The sequence below is a fragment of the Hirundo rustica genome, chromosome 1, assembly GCF_015227805.2.
Source record: "Hirundo rustica isolate bHirRus1 chromosome 1, bHirRus1.pri.v3, whole genome shotgun sequence".
In the NCBI taxonomy this organism is placed as follows: domain Eukaryota; kingdom Metazoa; phylum Chordata; class Aves; order Passeriformes; family Hirundinidae; genus Hirundo; species Hirundo rustica.
Genome location: NC_053450.1, coordinates 148,302,374 through 148,322,949, shown reverse-complemented (window position 1 = coordinate 148,322,949; position 20,576 = coordinate 148,302,374).

Below are 20,576 nucleotides of genomic sequence, written 5' to 3'. Positions count from 1 at the left end.
TGCTTTGATACAGGTGGCACCCCTTGGGCGATGCTGCCCGTCCCAGAGCACTGGAGGAGCATCACTTAACACTTTTGCTTTGCAGTTTTACCCGTGCTGGGGAATGTAGACATTTCCTTTACATGCTTGAGCATTTAGCCAGGCTAAACAGGATTAACAACTATTTTATCCTTTTCACTTTTCCAGGAGCTCTGTTCTTGAATTCAGTGATAGTAATAGCACTTTTTGTTATTGCCACGTAGAAATACCAACACTGTCGACACCATCCTACCTCCTATTACTATTACTGAATGTGATCCTTCCTAACCTGTAAAGGCCTAAGCAGTGTGTGTGTATATATACATAAATACATATATCTCTATATTTGGGTGTTTGGAGAATCATTTCAAATGTACTGCTCTAATCTGGATTGCAGAGTTTGTTCATTAGCAGTTCAGGATATAAATTCAGCAGCCGACTGTGTCATACTGACTGCACTGGGAGTGCGTCTGCCTCATGTTTTCTACAGCATCATCTGCACAAGGTGTGCACTGCTGGTTGCTTGAGTGTAATGCTGGACTATACCAAATCCTCCACGTGCATAAGAGATCTTTGTCGTACCTGTTTAAGTGAATGTAAAAATGGAAGCGCAAAGACGATCTCATGTACAAGTTTTTTTACATGTAATTCCATGTTTGAAATGTGAACATGTAAATATATTTATTGTACCTAAAATATGTCAATAAAAAACTGATCTTTATAATTCCCTGTGTTGTTGCTTGATGTATAACTTCAAACTTGTCAAAAAGAGCTTTACACGCTGGATTATTTTACCATTTTTATTATGGTATTATTTTTTTATTATTACTTTTACATGAGCAGTGTAGCACAGGGTTCTTCCCCAGCTGTGCAAAGGTGCCCCAGATGGAAACAAAAGTGGCTGAGAGTAAAAGGACCTTGTGCTTGTGTGGCTGGTTCAAAGGTCTGGAAGCTAAGAGGGGATCTCTTTGTAAAGAGTTAAAGTACATACAAGGAGAAAAGCTTGCAAGTGTTAAAGCTTTTCTGGTGCTTTTTAGCCATACTGACGTGTCTAATAAAAGATCTCTACTTTCAAATATTGCCTATCTTAATTCATGACATAAAGGGGAGCTCTTGGCAAGCTCAGTTTGGTCACCATCAGTTATTTCCTGAGCACAATTTTATCAGCATAAATGGAGGCTAATCCCACTGGCCTGTTGTAGAACAAGAAAAGAGGTCAGAATCAGCTCTTGCACATCAGAGGGGTTTTTTAGTAGTTTAACGTTATTCACAAAGTTAAATGTAAAAATCCTGGCATCGCTGGAAGTGGCACCTGTGATCCAGTGTACACATTTCCAGGGAAGCATTGCTAGCTTGTCACATAATCACTGGGGTAGATCTCAAGAGAATGTTGTTACCTGGGGCAGACTAATGACACCCCAAGCTGTTTGTTCTGCTGGTAGCCTGATGGAGGACACACAGTGACCTTAGAAGGCTCATCAGGGTTAAAAAATTGCCTCTGATTCAGTGATTTAAATAGGGAGCCACGTAAGAATAGCCAGCTTTGTAATCAAAGTTCCAATTTAGTTTTCAACCTGTGATTTTGTCACATATTAACAGTAGGAGCACACTGTGAATATCCGACTGCAGTGTCGCCCCTTCCACATCTCATCCTCCAGAGAAGGCTCCAAACCAAAGTAAACCTCACCAAAATCCCTCAAAACCCAAACTCAGTGAGTCCTATCTCCTCACCTCTTTGTACCACCTTTACCTGCCCTGTCAGTCTGTAGCCTTGGGGCAGGAATTTGGGTTTTAGTGAAGTTGAGGCACCACTGAGCATTGACTCCAGTCCAGTCCTGCCCTAAACCAAATGGATTGACAACTGCACAGCACAGAGGAAGAACAAGCTCCCTTCTCAAGAGGGCAGGTGAGGATTGAGCATAAGACTCTGTTGGTCTTCAGAAGTTAAAATGTCCCTCTGATGAACTTGTAATTTTGTAAGATGGCAGGATTCTTCCAGCTTTGAGAGCTGGTGAAATCAATGAGCTATAATCAATGAGCAATATTGCAATATAAGCAATAATCAATGAGAGGGGTGAAATCAATGCAGCTAAAAAATGGTTACTGAGGGGGTGGAAAGGGAGTGACCAAGGGAGGTGCAAACAAACCTTTAAAATCAAATCTTGAGATGCCTAGTGGTGTGCTTCAAAAATTGGTCTTGATTGGCCTTAATTAATTTGTAATGATTTGGGCAGGAAGAGTTGGAGCGTGCTCATCAAGCATGATGGGAGATAAATGAGGGAGGGCTCAGATGAGAAGGAGGATCCGAGTATGCTAGAGGAATTGGATGAGCTAGAGAATTAGAATAATAGAGGTGAGATTAAATTTAATCTTGCAAAGTGCAAAGCTGTGCACTCTGGTTTTAATAAATAAGGATTTTTGTAAGGTAAGAGTCACCAGGAAAAGAGAAGAGCAGTGAATTAATTGCAGATATCTGATCTATTGATGGGGTGATCTATGAGGAAAAAGACTACTGCCTTTTTAGGCTGGATGCATCAGGCACATCCAGAATTGAGTTATCAGCGTATGTATGTGTGGTGTGAAGATTTAGTGCTGGTCTTCAAAAACTGCAACCCAATCAACCACCTCCCTACTGCCCTAAGTAGAAACACCCTGTGACTATTTATTTTGAGAAGCTTTTTTGAGTGGTTCATCTATCAAAGATTTCCTCTGCTTTTACTCTACACATTCTGCCTTTCAAAGACCAGGGCTTAAGCTACAGAAAACATCCTTCCATGAGAATTGACTGGTCACATGGTGCCACTGCTCCTTGGTGTCAGATGTCAACTCTGGTAACTGCTGAATATACATTAAATATTTTCACCCATCCGTGCTGCTCTGAAAAGATCCCAGGGGAATGTGTGCCTTCAACTGGTGAAAAATTAAAGATGCTGACCAGGAAATTGTTCCGTGGAGATGCTGTTGGCATTGGGGATGCTGTGGGGAGTTAAGCATTTCTACTTCTACCGATTTTAGTCCCGTATGTCACTGATTGTTACCTAATTAACAATCTTTCCATTAATTTACCGAAGAGAGGATTCTCCTTTCATGAGAAGGATTTTAAGACAGCATGAGGATGGACTGAATAGCCCCACAACCTTTTCCAGTCCTGTTGTCTAGGGTCTCAAACCAGTTAGGCAGTGCCTTCTGTAACTGTGATGTTCCTGTACAGCAGCACACAGCTGTAACTTGCAGCAAAGCCAGTGAGAGCAGAGGGAGGGGGTTTGGGAGACTTTCCTCTGTTTATATGTGCAATGTCAGGTGCCTTCCACAGCCTTTGTTAACATGGATCCCACTGCAGGACTTGAGAAATGGGGAAATAGCTGAAAAGCTTCAAAGAAAAAAAGTGGAAGGGAGCTCTTGGAGTTCTTTCATTTCTTTTGCTAAGAGTCAGAAGGTATTTGGGGTATGGCCACTTACGTTCTTTGTCACTTTTTATAATTTGTTTGTTTAAAAAAAAGTATTTCTGTCATTATTAACCTTATTATTGAAACTGGCACTTCTGCAAACAGTAGCTGGGTGCAAAATCTGAGTCATGGGGGTTCGATACAGTTTGAGAACCCTGGCATTGTAAGTAATGTCCTTTTCTATTTCTAGCCTGGGCTTTTGTGTGGCAACACCAATCCTGGAAGCCAAATCCCAATTAACTGATGAGAAGATAACTTCCCTGTATATTCTCCATTTTAAATACTTCCACAAAAGGGTCTCTCTGCAAAGTGATACCCACAGTTCCTACTTCTTTAAACATTTCAGACTGTTCAAAGGTGCTGGCTTCCTGCAAAGGGCTTGTGTTTGTTAACTTGAGTCAGGGAAATTCAAGGATTGCATCAAAAAGGGGAAGATGTGGTTGTTTCTGGGTCTCCCCTGTGCTACTGTTAATCAGCCCTATCCAAAGGGAGGATGCACAGTGCTTTTAATGGGGGTGAGGGGCAGGAGGAATGTAATCATCCCTCATCAGCGAGACCCTCAATCACTGCACTTGAAACAGCTGGGGGTACGTAACCTCATCTTCATTTGAAAATTTTAGTACCTTTTCTCTTAGCTGCCTCCATTTTATGCCTTTTTTTTTCCTCATAAATTTTTATGATTCCCCCCCCCCCCCCGCCCCCCCCAAGAAGAATTTATGGGCAAAATGGCAGAGACCGTGTGAAATGGGGAAGAGCTAAAAGGCTACCAGGGTGGTAAACGAGGCTAAATGCTTCTGTGCCACCAGCTGCGTGGAGTTCAGTGATTGAGTCTAACTGACAAGGAATAATTACCCCCTCTCTGGGAGGTGAAATGGGTGATGCTGCTGATGAAGGGGCTGTCCCGGGCCAGGCAGGATCCTTTCCCACTGTTTTTATGCCACGTCTTGGCAGCTTGAACCCCGTGCCAACATCCTGCACCCAGCTTTTCTGGCACAGGGAGATGTCCTTCAGTGACTCAGCACATCCCTCCTGCTGTTCAAAACCCTGACACAACATCTTGCAGGGAGGACCCCAGAGCCAAGATATTCCCTGCACTATTAATTAAAACTGGCAAGTGTCTCTTAGCCTCTTTTATTTCAGAGCGAGAGCCCTCGTTTCTTATTCGCAAAGATGTGCATTAGGATCTAAAAGCACCTGGCTTTCTTCTTCTTGTCCAATCAATTGCAAGGAACAAATACGAGTGCATTTGTTTGCAAGCTGGAGAGGGTGAAAAAGGGAAAGGAAAAGGAAAAGGAAAAGGAAAAGGAAAGGAAAGGAAAGGAAAGGAAAGGGAAAGGGAAAGGGAAAGGAAAGGAAAAGAAAAGAAAAGGAAAGGAAAGGAAAGGGAAAGGGGCTTGTGGTGCTCCAGCCTTAAATCTTCATCCTCACAGGTCATGCTAGAGCCTTAAAAAACACCTCACAAATCAAACCCTAAGTATTTTGAGTAGGCAAGAAACATGAAGTAAAACACAAAAGCATGATGGCAACGGCTTGAATGCCTCTGTATTTCCCTGTCTTTGTTAGCTCTGTCACTGATTTGACGACAGCGCAAACACTTTGGATACATTGAAAACTATGTATCTGAAATCTAATTAATTGTGACTGTGCAAGAGCCCGTCCTGGGCCGTGCTGTGTACTGCCTGAGGGAAAGCAGGTCCATCTCAGGGCAGCTCAGGAGGGTGAGGGAGGCTCTGTTGGCAGCCCGACAGCTCTCTGTCCCCGTCAGTGCCATCCCTCACCTGGTTTCTGTAGAAGCTGATGGCTGTGCTCACCAGATGGCTGCCGGGAGCCACCATGGTGCAAACAGGGCTTGGAGGAGCCTCAGCAGTGAGGGAACAGCTCAGTGAGACTCTGCATCGGTCTCTTGTTTCGTTGCTGCTCTTTTATGTGGCTCTTTCTGGTGAGACCGCGTTTTGAGATGAGAATTTTACCCGTGAAATGTCCGAGGCCCTGCGGGTGGTAACAGGCTGGTTCATGCGCGGTGTCGCTGGTCTGGCCTCCTCCTGCACAGAGGTGCTGCCTTCTTGACGTCTTCCCCTTGGTTTGGTCTCAGAAGGAGATGGGGTGGGCACACAAGGCAGCGTGTAAGAGATTGCTGAGCCCCAGAGGCAGCACCCTCTGAGCATCTCCCACCTGGCAGCTGCTGCAGCCTCGCTTTCCCCCTCCTCTCGTGGCGCTTGAACGAAGCAGGTGATTTACTCAACACAGAAGCACTTGCCTTATCAAAACAGTATCAATAAATACCCCCAAGAGCCTCAAAATACCCTAAAAGAACCCCAAAATCCCACGGACAAACAGCCAACCCATCGGATGCAAAGGCCCAGCCAGGAAAGGGCACCCACCTCACAGGCTCCCGGTGACCAGTGTGGCCCAGCAGCTCTCCCAGCTTGGTGTCTCTGTTGAGACATAAACGCTGAGGACAGGACTTTCCCCTGTGTTATAAATAAAATCGACCAAATTTAAAGTATCAAAATTTAGAATTTTATTGTGAGACAAAATATCAGTCTCGGAAAGCCACAATTAAAAGGACAGCGCCGAGCCTGGGATCGGTGCCGGGTGAACACGGATATCAAGCTCTGCCAGCCTGGTATCCCCCCCAGTTCACAATTTTTGGTCTCCAGCCACCCTTTTTTATACACAAGATCGCGGAGTGAAGTCCGAAATTCTGACGTTATCCTCTCCGAGGCGTCTTCATTAATTATTCAAGTCCTGGTATCGGAGGTCTGAATAGACCGGTAGGGTGGAACAATGCAGCTGATGGCCGAGCCCGGGTGTGTCGTGGATATGTTAATGTCGGCGGAGACGAGTAGAGATATCCATCTGAAGTGATTATCTTGGTCTCCGGACTTGTATCTTCTTCTTCCGTGGTTTTTTGTTTCTTTTCAGGGATTCCTGGCAGCGATAGTTTCAAGGCCCCCTCTCTGGTAATTCCAATCATACTTTCCTCGTGTCCCTCCTGTGCTTCCCAAGCTAAGGAAATTTTCCAATTTTGGTTTCTACATTTTACCTTTACTTATGTTCGTTTGATCACATCTTTGACATTCATATTTTATACAGTTCAACATTTACCTTTTATAATTTGATAACACGAATTAACTTTAGCACATATATTACACCCTGTGAGCCCCCAGTGACAGACCCTGATGATTGTTATAGTTCCTGAAATGCCTTTCTGTAGCACTCAGAATAATCTCCTCCATAATTTTTCCAGGGACTGGTGTTGAACTAAAGTGCTGTAGTTCCCTGGGTTTTCCCTCAGGTGAGGGTGGTGCTCACCCCAAGGATCAGGAGAAGACCTAAAGGAAGGTGAGGAGGCCTTACAGGCCGTGGGGCCAAGGTATGGAAGGCAAGAATTTTTGCAGCATCAAGAACATGAAAGGAAATGAAAAAATGCTGGCACGTAGTCCAACCTCCTGGGCTGTATTTAAAAGTGCAGAGTGAGCAATGCGATGGATGGGAACCTTCTCCATGAAGGAGAAGTGTTTATTTACAGGATATTTGGGGTTGCTTCCTGAGTGGAGGTGTGAAGTTACCCCGACAAGATACATGAAAGCCAAGTGTCACAAAACCTCTCCATTTTTTTTTTTTTTTTGAAGTTTTCTTCTGTTGGTGAGTGAATCCTAAGGAGGATGTGCCAGTGTGGGAGACAGTGAACCGCTGTTGGCAGCTCTGTGATTTTTTTGGCCCTGGTTGCAAGAACTCATGCTGGGCATGAAGGTACAAAGGGCTTTTCTTCTTTCTCAGCCTCATAAAATTAAGTAAGTCTGGTACACGTCCTTCAACCACACCTTTGCCCATCCCCAGGCCAGCAATCCATGATGCAATTCCCTGAGAAATTCTTCCCCCAGGACCTCCCACTCCCCTCCCTAACCCTCCCACCGAGCTGGGCTGCCTCTCCTAGCACAGCTGCTGCGATGGGGGAGCCTTGTCCCCTCTCAGACGGGAACCCTCCATCCCAGGAGGAGCCTGTGCCTGTCTCTAATCCCCTTTATGGGTTAGAGATCCATTTGTAGTTCTTCCCTTCCCCTTCCTGCTGTCTCTGCAGTGAGGTGTGCTGATGGAGGGCCATGGACCCGCATGGAGCGCTGGGGTGGGCACGGGGTGGGCACCAGGGAGGAGAGATGCTGAACGAGCTGTGGGTTGTGCTGGAGCTTTGCCTGCTCGTGCCAAGCCCAGGAGAGGTGCCTGGTGTGCTGGGAGGTGTGCAGGGGTGGATGAGCTGCCCAGCTGGGCACTGCCAAGCTTCCCAGGGGAGCAGAGGGCAGGGAGAGCAAGATCGTGTTTCCCACAGGAATCTGGTCCTTGTGCCATGATTTGAAACCCCCTAGGGAAACACAAAAAAACCCCAAAACCCAACAAACCCTTGTTGCAATTTTCTATCAGAATTGTTTACACCAAATGTCCCAGAATGTTCTCAGAGAACCAGTTTTAACATGTGATTTTGGAAAGGGAGTGAAAAAAATCTTACATCAGACTGAGCCAGAGACGTAACCAGACTGAAGCCCATTTACAGGAACTAATTACCAGTGTTTTGGGCAGGGTTTTCTTCTTTTTTTTACTTCCTGGCATCCCCAACAGTTTTTAGACAGAAGCATAATGAGCAGGCAAGGGAGCAGGCAGCTCTGGAAACGCAGCCTGCTGCAGTCTGGGGCACTCCTTGCAGGACACAACTCCTGCCACGCTCATGTTCCGTGCCAGCCCTCCTCCTGGTGGCAAATCTAAGTGTGACAGAGCCACAGAATGGCTTAGAAAAAACCCCTGAGATGCTGAGTCCAGGTGTTACCAGCACTAAGCCATGTCCCCAAGTGCCACATCTAAGTGTCTTAAGAATACCTCCAGGGATGGGGACTCCATCACTGCCACGGGCAGCCTGTTCCAGTGCTTGACAACTCTCTCTGTGAAGCAATTCTTTCTTAAAATCCAAGACAACCTCCCCTGGTGGAACTGGAGGCCATTTCTCCTTGTCCTACTGCTTGTTCCTGGGGAGGAGACCGACTCCCACCTGGCTGTGACCTCCTTTCACAGGTTGTAGAGAGTGATGAGGTCTCTCCTGAGCCTCCTGTCCTCCAGGTTCAGGTGACAGGTAGAAAACAATAGTTTAACTCGAGTTTGTCACTCAGCTGCAGCATTTGAGGGATGCCAGAGCCTGAGTCCTGTGTGCCAGAGCAGAATATTAATGCAGGGAGAGGTGGGAGGAACAAAAGGAGGGTGCTGCCACTGAAAGTTCTTTACCTGCTGCCAGAGGGCAGGAAAAACCCTAACACAGCACAGGTTGGGTCCACTGAGATTGTTTCTTCTTCGTGTTTCACAGAACCAGAAATCACCAGGCCTTTGTGCTGTGGGAGACATTTTAGGACCAGTGTCATCAGTTGGTGCTGGATGAAGTCCTGACTGTCATACTAACCTGGAAAAGGGGGTTTGGGTCAGAGTGGGAAAGAGGGGCAACACTGCAATGTGGTCTCCATACTGCTGGCTGCTTTCTAAATGAGCTTCATTATACGTGTAATTAAAGGAAGAGAGTTGGATGCTACTTAGCCATGTTTTAGGGGTATTAATTTCAAGATTAAGGGTACCTTGAGATTAAATGAATTAACTCACAACCAAATCAGGTTAATTGTCAGCTTCTTTACCTGGAATGCAGCTGAAAATGGGAAGGTTTTAGTTCAATAATAATTGTGGGTATATTGAAGAGCAGATTCTTGAACCAAGGAAACTCGCTATGAGAAATAGTGAATTGGGCACCAAACTGGACAAGGGAAAAGCTGGGTGGAAGTGTGGGCTTCAGGTTTGGCCAGGCAAAATCCCTCCATCACACTGGAACCAAACTGGGCTGTGGCTCTGAGCTGTGCAGGCTGTTTGTCCATGCAGGAACCGCCCACAACTGGACCCTACGTCAGGGGCTGTCCTGTGCACCCATCTGTGGTGGGGTGTTGCTCCTGGACAGGAGCAGAGCTGGCCTCAGCAGCCCACCCTGGCTGAGGTCTCAGCTTCACTCCCTACTCACATCACATCAGCTCTGACTGCAGCCACCAAAAATAACGTCAGCTGTAAGTGAGCAGGCACCTCACCTGCACATCCCATCCAGGTGTGCACATCTGTCCTGGGGCTCTTTCCTGCCAGCCCCTGTCCTCTGGGTTGGACCTGCCTGATTCACCAGAGCTTGGGTTGGGATGGGTATCTTCAGTGTGACCCTGACCTCTGCTCATCTCCTGACTGCTGCTCCAACACCCAGAGGTCAGGCTGGTCAGCCCTGGAAACCTCTCCTGACATGTAAGTGCAAGTTAAACACTGCTTTAAATAACAAGTAATTAGTGTAGAGGTATGTGTGAAACCTGTTGGAATTCCAGGGGAGATGTGATGTGTTGCTGAATGTTTGTTTTTCCATGGATGGTGTGACTGACCAGAGTAAATGTACATAAAGGATGAGCAGCCTTCCAGCAGAGGGTCCATCTCTAATCCTCCCTCCATCAGAGTACACAACACCCTGACTTTCTTCCTGTGCCTCCATCATCATCAGACTTACTCAAATTCTAAACAAAAAAATTCAGCTTCAAAATCCCTTTTTTTCTATGTGCTTCTTCCCAAAGCTTTCCCCCCAACTCTGGTGGAAATGCCTCACCTGACACCTCTTAGCATCACATTGGATTTTGGCACAGGCGTGCTACATTCCTGATGGTTATGTGGGTGTGGTTGATGCCTGTAGGACTCTGTTCTTCCTTCTTGCCTCCCATTTCTAACAGAAACAACTGTTTTTACTCATAAGGAGCACCTCTGATTATCATTTCCTCGTAATTTCTATTATTTGATCAAGGTTGTCTCGTGCTTCCTGGTGAGTATTTTGATCACATTTATTGACCGTGTCAGCTTTCCTCTTGTCACCTACCATTACACACTCCTAAATTTCTGCCAGGGCATTAGAGTAGATAAGTGAAACAATCAATGTGTGAGGAAATCCATTTGTCTCCTCCTTCCATTTCCACAGTGAGCTCTTCACAGCCCCTCATTGCCAAGCCTTCAGCCTGCACGTCAGCCCTGCTTGTTTCCATCCTCTTGGGCTGAGGTGGCACGTACTAATGTGACATCATTGCAAATTCACCTTAGATCAATTGTTCTCTCTAAAAAGAAAATAAAATGGCTGACTTTATCAAAGAAACGTTCTACATTAACTGACCGGTCTGGTACTATTAGTCCCATTCTCTGTTTGGCTCTCAATCTTCGACCCTTTTTTCATCTAAAACCTGCTCTGGTTTTTGTGCAATACCAGGCTCAAGACATTTAGCTTGTGCTTGCTCAGGCACTCTCCTCCCTACCACAGATTAGAGTTTCTACTTCCACAGCTGCCCTGCCAACACAGCTGATCTGATGGACCTGTGTAACATCATCCTCTCTGGATGTGTCATCTCAAATGCTGGTTCCTGTCTGCTCTTGGGTGGACAGCAGCAAGGCTTCTTGGTTAAGGGCTTAAAGAGACAAATTGAATTTCTGTAGTGGATCCAGTAATTTTCCATATGTACCCATGAGCCAATTTTCTCTTCCTCCCAGGTCCAGTGTCACCATTCTCCAGGAAACCACAGCAGGGTGCTTTTCAAGCTGTACTTCAGTTATCTTTGACTTGCTCCTCTCTGCAGGGTGAATGAAGCTATCCCTGCACACCTTCATCTTTACTTGGACATTTCAACACCTTTGAGGTTATTCCTTGGCAAAGCCAAGCTGCAAAACCTGGCCCATAGTAATATTCTTTGTGAACCTCCAAAGAGGTTGGCTTCTCTGCTGCTCAGAGGCTCTCCAGCTGGGCTCCAGGAGTGAGGTCTGCCTGCAGCTGCGTCAGGTTCTGCCTTGGGCAAAGGTGCCTGAAGAGGACTGGAAATGAATTTTCAACACTTTACAGGTATCACAAAATTGGCTAAACCACAGACACAGCCCAGGAAGATACAGGGAGAAGAGCCACTAGTCTCACACCTTCAAAGGGTTTCACTGTGCTTTCAGGCATTATCCTTTCCATTAGTGTTAGGCTGTGTTGGTAAACACTTTTTTTTTTTTCTTTTGACCCAAAATTTGCCTGGCAGCTTGTGCAGCCCCACCAGGACCAGGGAACCTCGAGCTGTTATAATATTTTGACTCACTCCTTTCTGGCATGAGGGAAGTCCTTAGGCTGGCTCCATTTGGAAACCCCTGCAGGAGATGCTGGGGGAAGCTGAAGGAACTCCTCAGCCACAGGGTTTGCCCTTCCTCTCTCTTGCTTCCTCCTCTGACATTTCTAAATCCACTCCTGGGTACCAAGGCAGAACCCCCAAAACTCCACAGGTGGTTGTGAGCAATTTAGAGGAGCACATCTAGATTTCTCCAGGCTGTTTGGGCAGTCTCTGTTCCTGCACCCCACCATTGCTTCCAGGCCCAGTGAATTCGGTGAGATATTTTCTAAGGAACAGATTGTCACACTCTGTCCCTTAGGAAAACCTTCCTTCAGACAGCAGTGAACCTTTTACAAAATATTTAACACTACTATGTTTCTCCTTCTTCAAGCAAGTGCCCGTGGAGGACTGAGGTGACACATTCTCTTGTGGACCCAGCTGGTACCCAGCTGTCTGGTTTACACTTCACATCGAAGAATTGAAATGTTCCACTCTCCTACTTTTGAATCACCACCTGATGCCAATTTCAACTGTGCGAATTTTACCATGACATAAATACAAGAGCGAGTTTTATTTTATTTTCCTTTTTTTTTTTTTTTTTTTTTTTTTTTTTTTTTTTTTTTTTTTTTTTTTTAACATTTCAGATCCACATATTTAACATTTTTGCTGCAGACAATGGAGGCCGGAAGAAGATAACTCGAAAAAACCAACACAATCTGGAATTGACATGCAAACACACGCTCACAGAGTCAAATTTAAAAATGCCTCTGAGGATATTCAAAACAAACAAAATAAAAGTTTAGTAAAAAAATACTCTAAATGATCAACCTATTGTGCTGTGTTGTTATATGTGAGAAGTTCTGTCGTCAAGACAATATTTCAGCAGCTTTAGACAGATGAGATTTCTAAAGGGGATTTCTAATTTGTATTTGTTTTTAATTTGGGGTTTGGATCACAGCAGCAGCAACAATTTGTTTTGTTTTGTATTTATGGCTGCACATGTTTAAAATCGTAAATCTGCACTGACCTATTAGACCACAAAAGTGAAACTAGCTCCTGTATTCTCATTCCTTCGCTGGAAAAATAAACCCACAGCATGCATGTGTAAAATAAATTATATTTTTACAGCTTTCAGGATTGGTAACCAAAGGCTATGCAAGCATTTGGATTATCACAGTCCTGGCTTTAAAAATAGGAAATGGTTCTTTACCAGAAAGCGATTCTTTCAAGACAAAATGCATTTTTCTAGCTGCTGCCTTTCATTAAAATGATATCATTTAATCCAAAATGAAAATGAAATTTATAAGGAGCTTAATAAAATGTGCATGTTTCTCAGTGAAAGAAATTAACTGAAGCACAGAAGGATTCTGGTTTGGTTTAACACCAATAAAGATACCTTGGCCTAAAAGATAATTCAGAGTTAACACTGCTGAGCCCCCTGCTTTTCCTTACCCACCTGTTTTTATTGGTTTTGCCGCTCACAACAAATAAAAATGTTTCCCTTCAGTCTCTAAGCCTTAAAAGCAAACAGAGATTGAGTCATATTTGACTTCACACAGAAATGTGGATGGGACCTCGTGCTTGGCCCCCAGTCACAGCTCTGTGGAAGGTTTATCCAGGCAGAGCAGAGCCTGGGCTGGGACTCTCTGCTGGCTGGATTCATTACTGGAACACAAAGAGGTTTTCTCTGGCTGATTTCTAGCCCTGGACAAACACATGCAGCATTTTACCCCTTGAAGTTTCTTCGTGCCCCAGGAGGGAGGAGGCTGAATTCAGAAGATGCTCCTGGGCAGTGGCAGGTGAAATCATACCTTGGCACTAACAGCCCAACACCCAGGCCCAACCTGGGCATTTGGGGAGTAGAGAGCAGAGGTTATTAGGAATACAGCCAGGTTTTACACCATGGACACCCCAGAGAGGCAGAGAGGCCCCAGCATCCCTGGCAGAGCAGGCAGAGGGTCAGGCTGAGACAGAGAGTCCAGCAGCACCCATTGCAAAACTCCTCATTTCCATGCGAAGTCCTTCTGAAACACGTCTTAGGAATGTCCCAAATTGTACTGGCTGGTGGGAGTGGAAGGTGCTGACAAATCCAGGGGAAGAAAAGGATCTTTATTGCAAGTGGCTGATCAGCCTGGCACTGACCACAACAAGGGAGCTGGTTCCATTGCAGCGGCTGTGGCACAGCCTCCGTGAAAATTACAGGGAATGCAAAATCAGCCCTGGAAATGACTCAAAAAGCAATTTGCTCTCGGCATGGTCATCATGGGGAGCTGACAGCGAGGGAGAGAGAGCAAGACAGAAGCAATGTTCTTGTCCTTCTCCCTGCAGATGTCAAACCTCATGGTCTTTAATGGACATAGAGATAGGGCAGGAAAGAATCAGGAGTCAGAGATTAATTCTTTAAAACATGAGTGAAACCAAAGCAGCTGGGTGGGTTTTCTTCTGGTAGGAATAGGGTACTGGTTTCCACCTAGCCCTGATTCAGAGGTGGACACATCTAGCCTATGAAATAGGTTTTTTAAATATCTACATTCTGAGTCCCAACAGAGCTCAGAATCTCCTGAACATCTCCTCCGTGCCCATCCCAATCTCCTGTGCCGGAGGAATCAATGATTTTTTCTGCCTTCCCCAACCCTGAGATATCCCTGGGGAGTACTGGGACAGAGCACACAGCCATCTTGCTGCTGGCAGATCTTCTCCTGCATTGCCTCTGAATGATGACATCCCATTTCTAACCCCCTTTGGTATTGATTTTCATGGTAAACCAACATAATTTGGCTGATACACAATTTTCATTTCCCCCACCGCTGATGAATTGTAACATCCACTCTCTCTACGTTCTTTTAAAAAAAAAAGAAAACAAAAAAACCCCACGTTAATAGGCTGGGAGAGGAAAGATGACCTTGTAGAGGTGATAATCTCTCTGGTGGAACCTGGGGATGGGTATGGCTTAGTCCCAGAGCAACAGTCCACACTCCCTACACAACTGGTAATAATTTTGTGATCAGCCTGTGACTGTTCCAAAAAAATAGGAACAAATGAGTTAAATCACCAATCTAGTGCACTTCCTATCCTGTCTATTCCCAAAGAACAGCACGTCAGCAGTGCCAGAAGACACATGGATGATAAGTTACTAATAAATTCATTGTGTTGCTGATTTTTAACAGACTGATAAAAACTCTCCTTTTAGCAGTGCACGGCCTGCATGAGAAGAAACGGTAGAGTTCAGTAAAATATTCTACACTTGAATTGTAAGAATTGCTATTGTAAGGGCTGCTAATTGCCGTAGTTTTGCATTAATCAGGTATTGATTGCATTTTTACCAGCTGAGAGAGCAGCACGCATCCTCTCACCCTCGAGCTCAGTGCAGGCAGCTGCCGAGCTGCACGGTTCACAGGGAATCACTAGAGGTCACTTTGATTCCACCTAATGCAACAAAGCCTGAAAGGTCTGGGGGTTTGTTTCTGCCTTTTGTTGTTGTTGTTGTTGTGAGACACTTTTTTTAAAAGCTGCCTCTTTTTGCACATGTGGATAAGACTTGTTAATAGAAGCTCCTTGGGCTGAATTTTATTCTGGTGTAAAGAGTGACACTTTGAAGAAGTTTATAAAGCTGTGTCTATATTCATCAAGAGGAAATTTGGCCATGAGCTTCTATTTTAATATGAAACATCTTCTACTGGATTTGATATTCCTAATAGCAGATGTCATTATTTAACTCTCAATAAATAGTTCTGTCCTGTCAGGATCCATATAAATAGGAAAAAAAAAAAAAAAATAGCTCCAATGGATAATCTACAAGAAGATATTCCAATTTTCCTGCATTTTCAGTTACACCCAAATGAAAAGTAACATTTAGGTGTTATTTCATTCCTTGCTGCAGTTGATGAACAAAGTACAGACATTTCCTTGCTAAGAGAAAAAAACACCCCTAAAAAGGAATACCTTGTGATCAGGCAAAACACATCCCTGGTCCAAAGAGCAGCTCCAAGGAGACTCCAAACTTGGCCTTTTTTACTTTTGTAAAGTGACAATTTTGTCCCTCCTTGGGGACCTATAGGATGAAATCTGACTTTTCTTTCATTTTGGACATTTGGGACACTTTGGTCCTACCCTGCAAGCTTCTTTTGTCACAGGTTCACAAGTGCCTGAGCCCCAGGTGAGGAACCCATGGCACACCTCTCTCAGGAATGGCATCACTGCTGTCCAGATGTCTGTGTGCTGAGTCCCTGATGGGGCAGGGGCTGCACAGAGACATCTCCACTGCCCTGAGGAGCGGCACCATCCTGCCTGTTTCTAAAAGCAGTTTAATCCTGTTTGGGAAAGGCATAAACACTTTGCCCGCCCAGAATCTTGGTGGAGCTTAGGTCCTTCTTGCTGCACGTAGGCCAGCTTTGGCTGCAGCCAGCAGATCCCACAAAGCTACACCTTTTCTGCTGCACCTGGTATTGTTCAGCACGTGCTGGAGAGCATCAAAGCACCTGAGCATCACCCCATGCACTGGTGGGTACCAGCTGCATCCCTTCCACCCACTCAGCACCGCGCTGCTCAGCACTGGCAAAAGCCAGACACCGCAGCTGGTTTGCAATGAAAATGTTTCAAAAGGGCTTGTCCCGTAGCCTGTGCTCGGTACAGAGCTTATCTGTGCTTGGGAGCCAAGGACAACACCCGTGCTGCTGCCTGTCACGGGGCACTTGCTCCCTGTGCACAAACCCTTCCACATCCACACGCCACTGAAGGCAGTGACTCCCTGGTGTGTCCATGAGTGACTCCCTGGAGTGTCCAGGAGTGACTCCCTGGTGCATCCATGAGTGACTCCCTGGTGTGTCCATGAGTGACTCCCTGGAGTGCCCATGAGTGACTCCCTGGTGTGCCCATGAGTGACTCCCTGTGCCCATGAGTGACTCCCTGGTGTGCCCATGAGTGACTCCCTGGAGTGTCCATGAGTGACTCCCTGGAGTGTCCATGAGTGACTCCCTGGAGTGTCCAGGAGTGACTCCCTGTGTCCATGAGTGACTTCCTGGAGTGTCCATGAGTGACTCCCTGGAGTGTCCAGGAGTGACTCCTTGTGTCCATGAGTGACTCCCTGGTGTGTCCATGAGTGACTCCCTGTGTCCATGAGTGACTCCCTGGTGTGTCCATGAGTGACTCCCTGGAGTCTCCATGAGTGACTCCCTGGTGTGACCATGAGTGACTCCCTGGTGTGTCCATGAGTGACTCCCTGTGTCCATGAGTGACTCCCTGGTGTGTCCATGAGTGACTCCCTGGTGTGTCCATGAGTGACTCCCTGGAGTGCCCATGAGTGACTCCCTGGTGTGTCCATGAGTGACTCCCTGGAGTGTCCAGGAGTGACTCTCTGTGTCCATGAGTGACTCCCTGTGCCCATGAGTGACTCCCTGGAGTGTCCAGGAGTGACTCTCTGTGTCCATGAGTGACTCCCTGTGCCCATGAGTGACTCCCTGGTGTGTCCATGAGTGACTCCCTGTGTCCATGAGTGACTCCCTGGTGTGTCCATGAGTGACTCCCTGGAGTGCCCATGAGTGACTCCCTGGTGTGTCCATGAGTGACTCCCTGTGTCCATGAGTGACTCCCTGGAGTGTCCATGAGTGACTCCCTGTGTCCATGAGTGACTCCCTGGTGTGTCCATGAGTGACTCCCTGGTGTGTCCATGAGTGACTCCCTGTGTCCATGAGTGACTCCCTGTGTCCATGAGTGACTCCCTGGAGTGTCCAGGAGTGACTCCCTGTGTCCATGAGTGACTCCCTGGTGTGTCCATGAGTGACTCAGGAGCAGAGGGGAGCAGAGCTGTGGCTGTTCTGTGGCTGTTGCCCAGGACAGCTCCTGGTGTCAGCGCTGAGTCACTCAGACTGAGTGCCAGTGCACAGACCCGGCTGTGTCATGCCCACACCCAGGCACTGGGGACTTCTCCTGTCTTTTCCCTGAGCTGCCCAAAACCTGGGCTTTGGAAGGTGGGAGGTTCTTAAGACTCCCAAAAGCCCCAAGCAAGAAGTCTACATTGGGTGATTGTCAGGGGAAGCCTCCTTCCATGCCTCCTTGCCTTGGGGAGCAGATGGTCTTGGTCTCCTGTTATCTCTCCTGGAAACACATCAATTCTCCCCTTCCACATTGCACACACGAAGGGGAATTTCTTTCCAGGAACAGCTCTCCATGGTGCTCCCTCAGCCCCCCACAGCACTGCGTGTCCCACTGTTGATCACATTAAGCAATGTGATGAGCACCTCTCCCGTGAGCATCTCTCTTCTCCCTTCCTTCCCCCAGGGGAAAAGTGAGTGGGAATAGTTTTAATTAACTACGTTGTATGTGCACGGTGTTTATACCTACGCAGGCAAGGCTGAACAAGTGTGCCTTGCTCTTGGAAAGAGAGGCACGGAGGTTTGTGGCCTCTCTGAAGTTCTAATCCCACAGTGGAGAACCAGCTCCAGAGAAAGCTCTGGGTTTGGACTACGCTGGGCTTACCCCAGCACAGAACAGAGAGAGGGGCGGATGTCTGGGCCCAGAGCTTGGTCACTCTGCAGAGCTAAGGAAAGACTATGTGCACCCCACACCAGGACCACTGGATGAGACAAAGATGCTCCAGATGTAGCCTGGGACCTCAAGGGGAGCCTCTGCAGAAGGCTGATGTGACATTTTAGGCAGGATTCAGAAGTCAGGACAGCTACGTTCAGATGTGTTTGCAGCTGTGTCTGTGAGCTCTGGGTGTCTCAGCTCACTCGTTAGTCCAAAGAGACCTTGTCCAGCCAGACTCCTCCAGGCAGCAGGGATCTCCTCTCCGTGGAGGTGCATGGAGACACAATCAGAAGCCAAAATAATTTCTTAGCCTTGATCTGGCTAAAGCCTTTGGGGTCCTCCTTGTGATGTATGTGTGTGATGCAGAGTTTAACATCATGCAAAAAGCCAGCTGTCCTCTTTTCCAAAGGTGTTTAGAATGGACTTAAAAATCCGGTAGGAAGCATGCTTATTTTATGTATAAGGATGCCTTATACTGGCAGCTGTGAGACATCTAGAAATTAAATGAATTTTTTAGCAATGTATAAATTAAGAAGGCTTTCAAATATTCTATCTGTCAGTAAAGGTTTTGACTAGTCCCTGCATTTCACCATGTGCCCACAGAGGAGATCCCTCAGAGTGGCACATGGGCAGTAGGTGATATCTGATTTGTTGTGTTTCTCATCATGTTGACACAATACCAGTGGAAAACTATCCTCAGAGATGTTTTTCTGCCCATCTCTGGTAAAATCATGGAGACAACAAGCTACTTGTTCAAAGTCAGAAGAAACCCCATCAAAGGGGAAAGGACCAAACCTGGTCCACTCAAAGCCCAGCATTGTTCTGGCAACTTGTTTGTCTGTAATAAGGAATATTTTCTTCTACTCTTTTCTCCTTCCTACAGCTGTTTGTAATTTCAGTTCATAACCACTGGTTAATATTCTCAGTCAAGCATGTGGTCATCCACACAGAAGATGTGACATTCTGCTGTGCTGCCTAAGAAGTGTTGCTCATGATATTCAGGATCATTCTGCAAGGATCAGTGGGGAGCTGTTGGCAGAGGGCAGGAGAGGTGCCCTGATGCCTTGGGAAGAAGCTCTGGGTGAGTTTGTAATGCTGTTGCCTCTCCTGAAGATGCCCCGTGTTGAATTTTCCTGGATATATATATATATATGAATTTAATCCCCCTTTTCAAAGCACAGTGGAAAGTTCCTGAATACACGGGTTAAAACTTACTGCAGTCTGGATCTAAGACTGGTATTTTGTGCCTCCTCCTGTGCTGCTGTGCAGTGACAAAGTTCCTGGTGACTTAAGTGGGAGAGAGGCTGTGTCCTGGGAGACAAAACTTAATTGAGTGTAATACCACAGGGCACGTAAAGTAGGACAACACAGTCTGACCTCATTTTGCCCATACATAACCCTGCTGACATCAGTGGGAGCTGCACATATGCAGTCAGGAGGTGACATGTGCCCACTCTTGGCTGCTCTAGGAAATTCTTGCTCGCCTGATAAATTCTATTATTTCATGGTGCAATATGAGAGCGATGGATACACCAGGTAAAGCTGAGCAAACACAGCTCAGCTCCCTGCCTGTTTGAAGCTGTGGAAAGACTTCTTTTGACGCTGGTGGTTGTTGGATTGAGCCCACAGTACACAGTGATTCATAATCATTTTCCTCAATGAAAGCAACCAAGTTGGTTTGTTGTTATTTGTGGGATCATATACTCTTTATTTGCAAATATTTGAGTGGCAGTTGGACTTTCTGATGCCTGTGAACCCCGCAGCTTCCACTGGCGTTAGCACAAAATGGTTATTCACACAAATACCGTGCCAGAACAGACTTGTTTGATACTGTACATTTATTACACTCCTGTTTCCAGAAAAGCTTTGCTGAGTAGAAAGGGCACCATTTGGCAAAGCCAACAAAGCTTACACTAAACCGGTAACTATTCCAAGAGAATTGTTCATGAGCAATCCTGAGACTAATATTTATTTGCATTCATCACTGTCTAATAATTAAAACCAGTTCTTACTGCTGTAGAAAACAGGACGGGGCTGACTTACAAGGAAGAGGTGAGCTGGGTGAGTGAGGTTTCAGCTCTCTGCTCAGGGCAGGCTGCAGGAGCAGCAGCAGAGCTGGGCAGAGCTCCGAATGTCCCAGATTCTGAGTCTGGGATTTCTTAAAACTAATCTTGTTTTAACTCCTTTGTCTCCTTCCACACAGAATAAATGCAACGAAAATTTAAAGGAAGATTCTTGATAGATAGGATGCAAGGCTGCTGTATTTAGGAAAACTGTTATCTTATTTAAAAACAGCAGTTACCCAGAGGGATGGAGCCCCTCCACCCTTGCAGACATGTGGGACCAAACAGAGGGTGGCCTCCAGCAGCTTGTTCTAAGTGGGCCCAGGATGGGCTGAGATGAGACCTGAGACCAC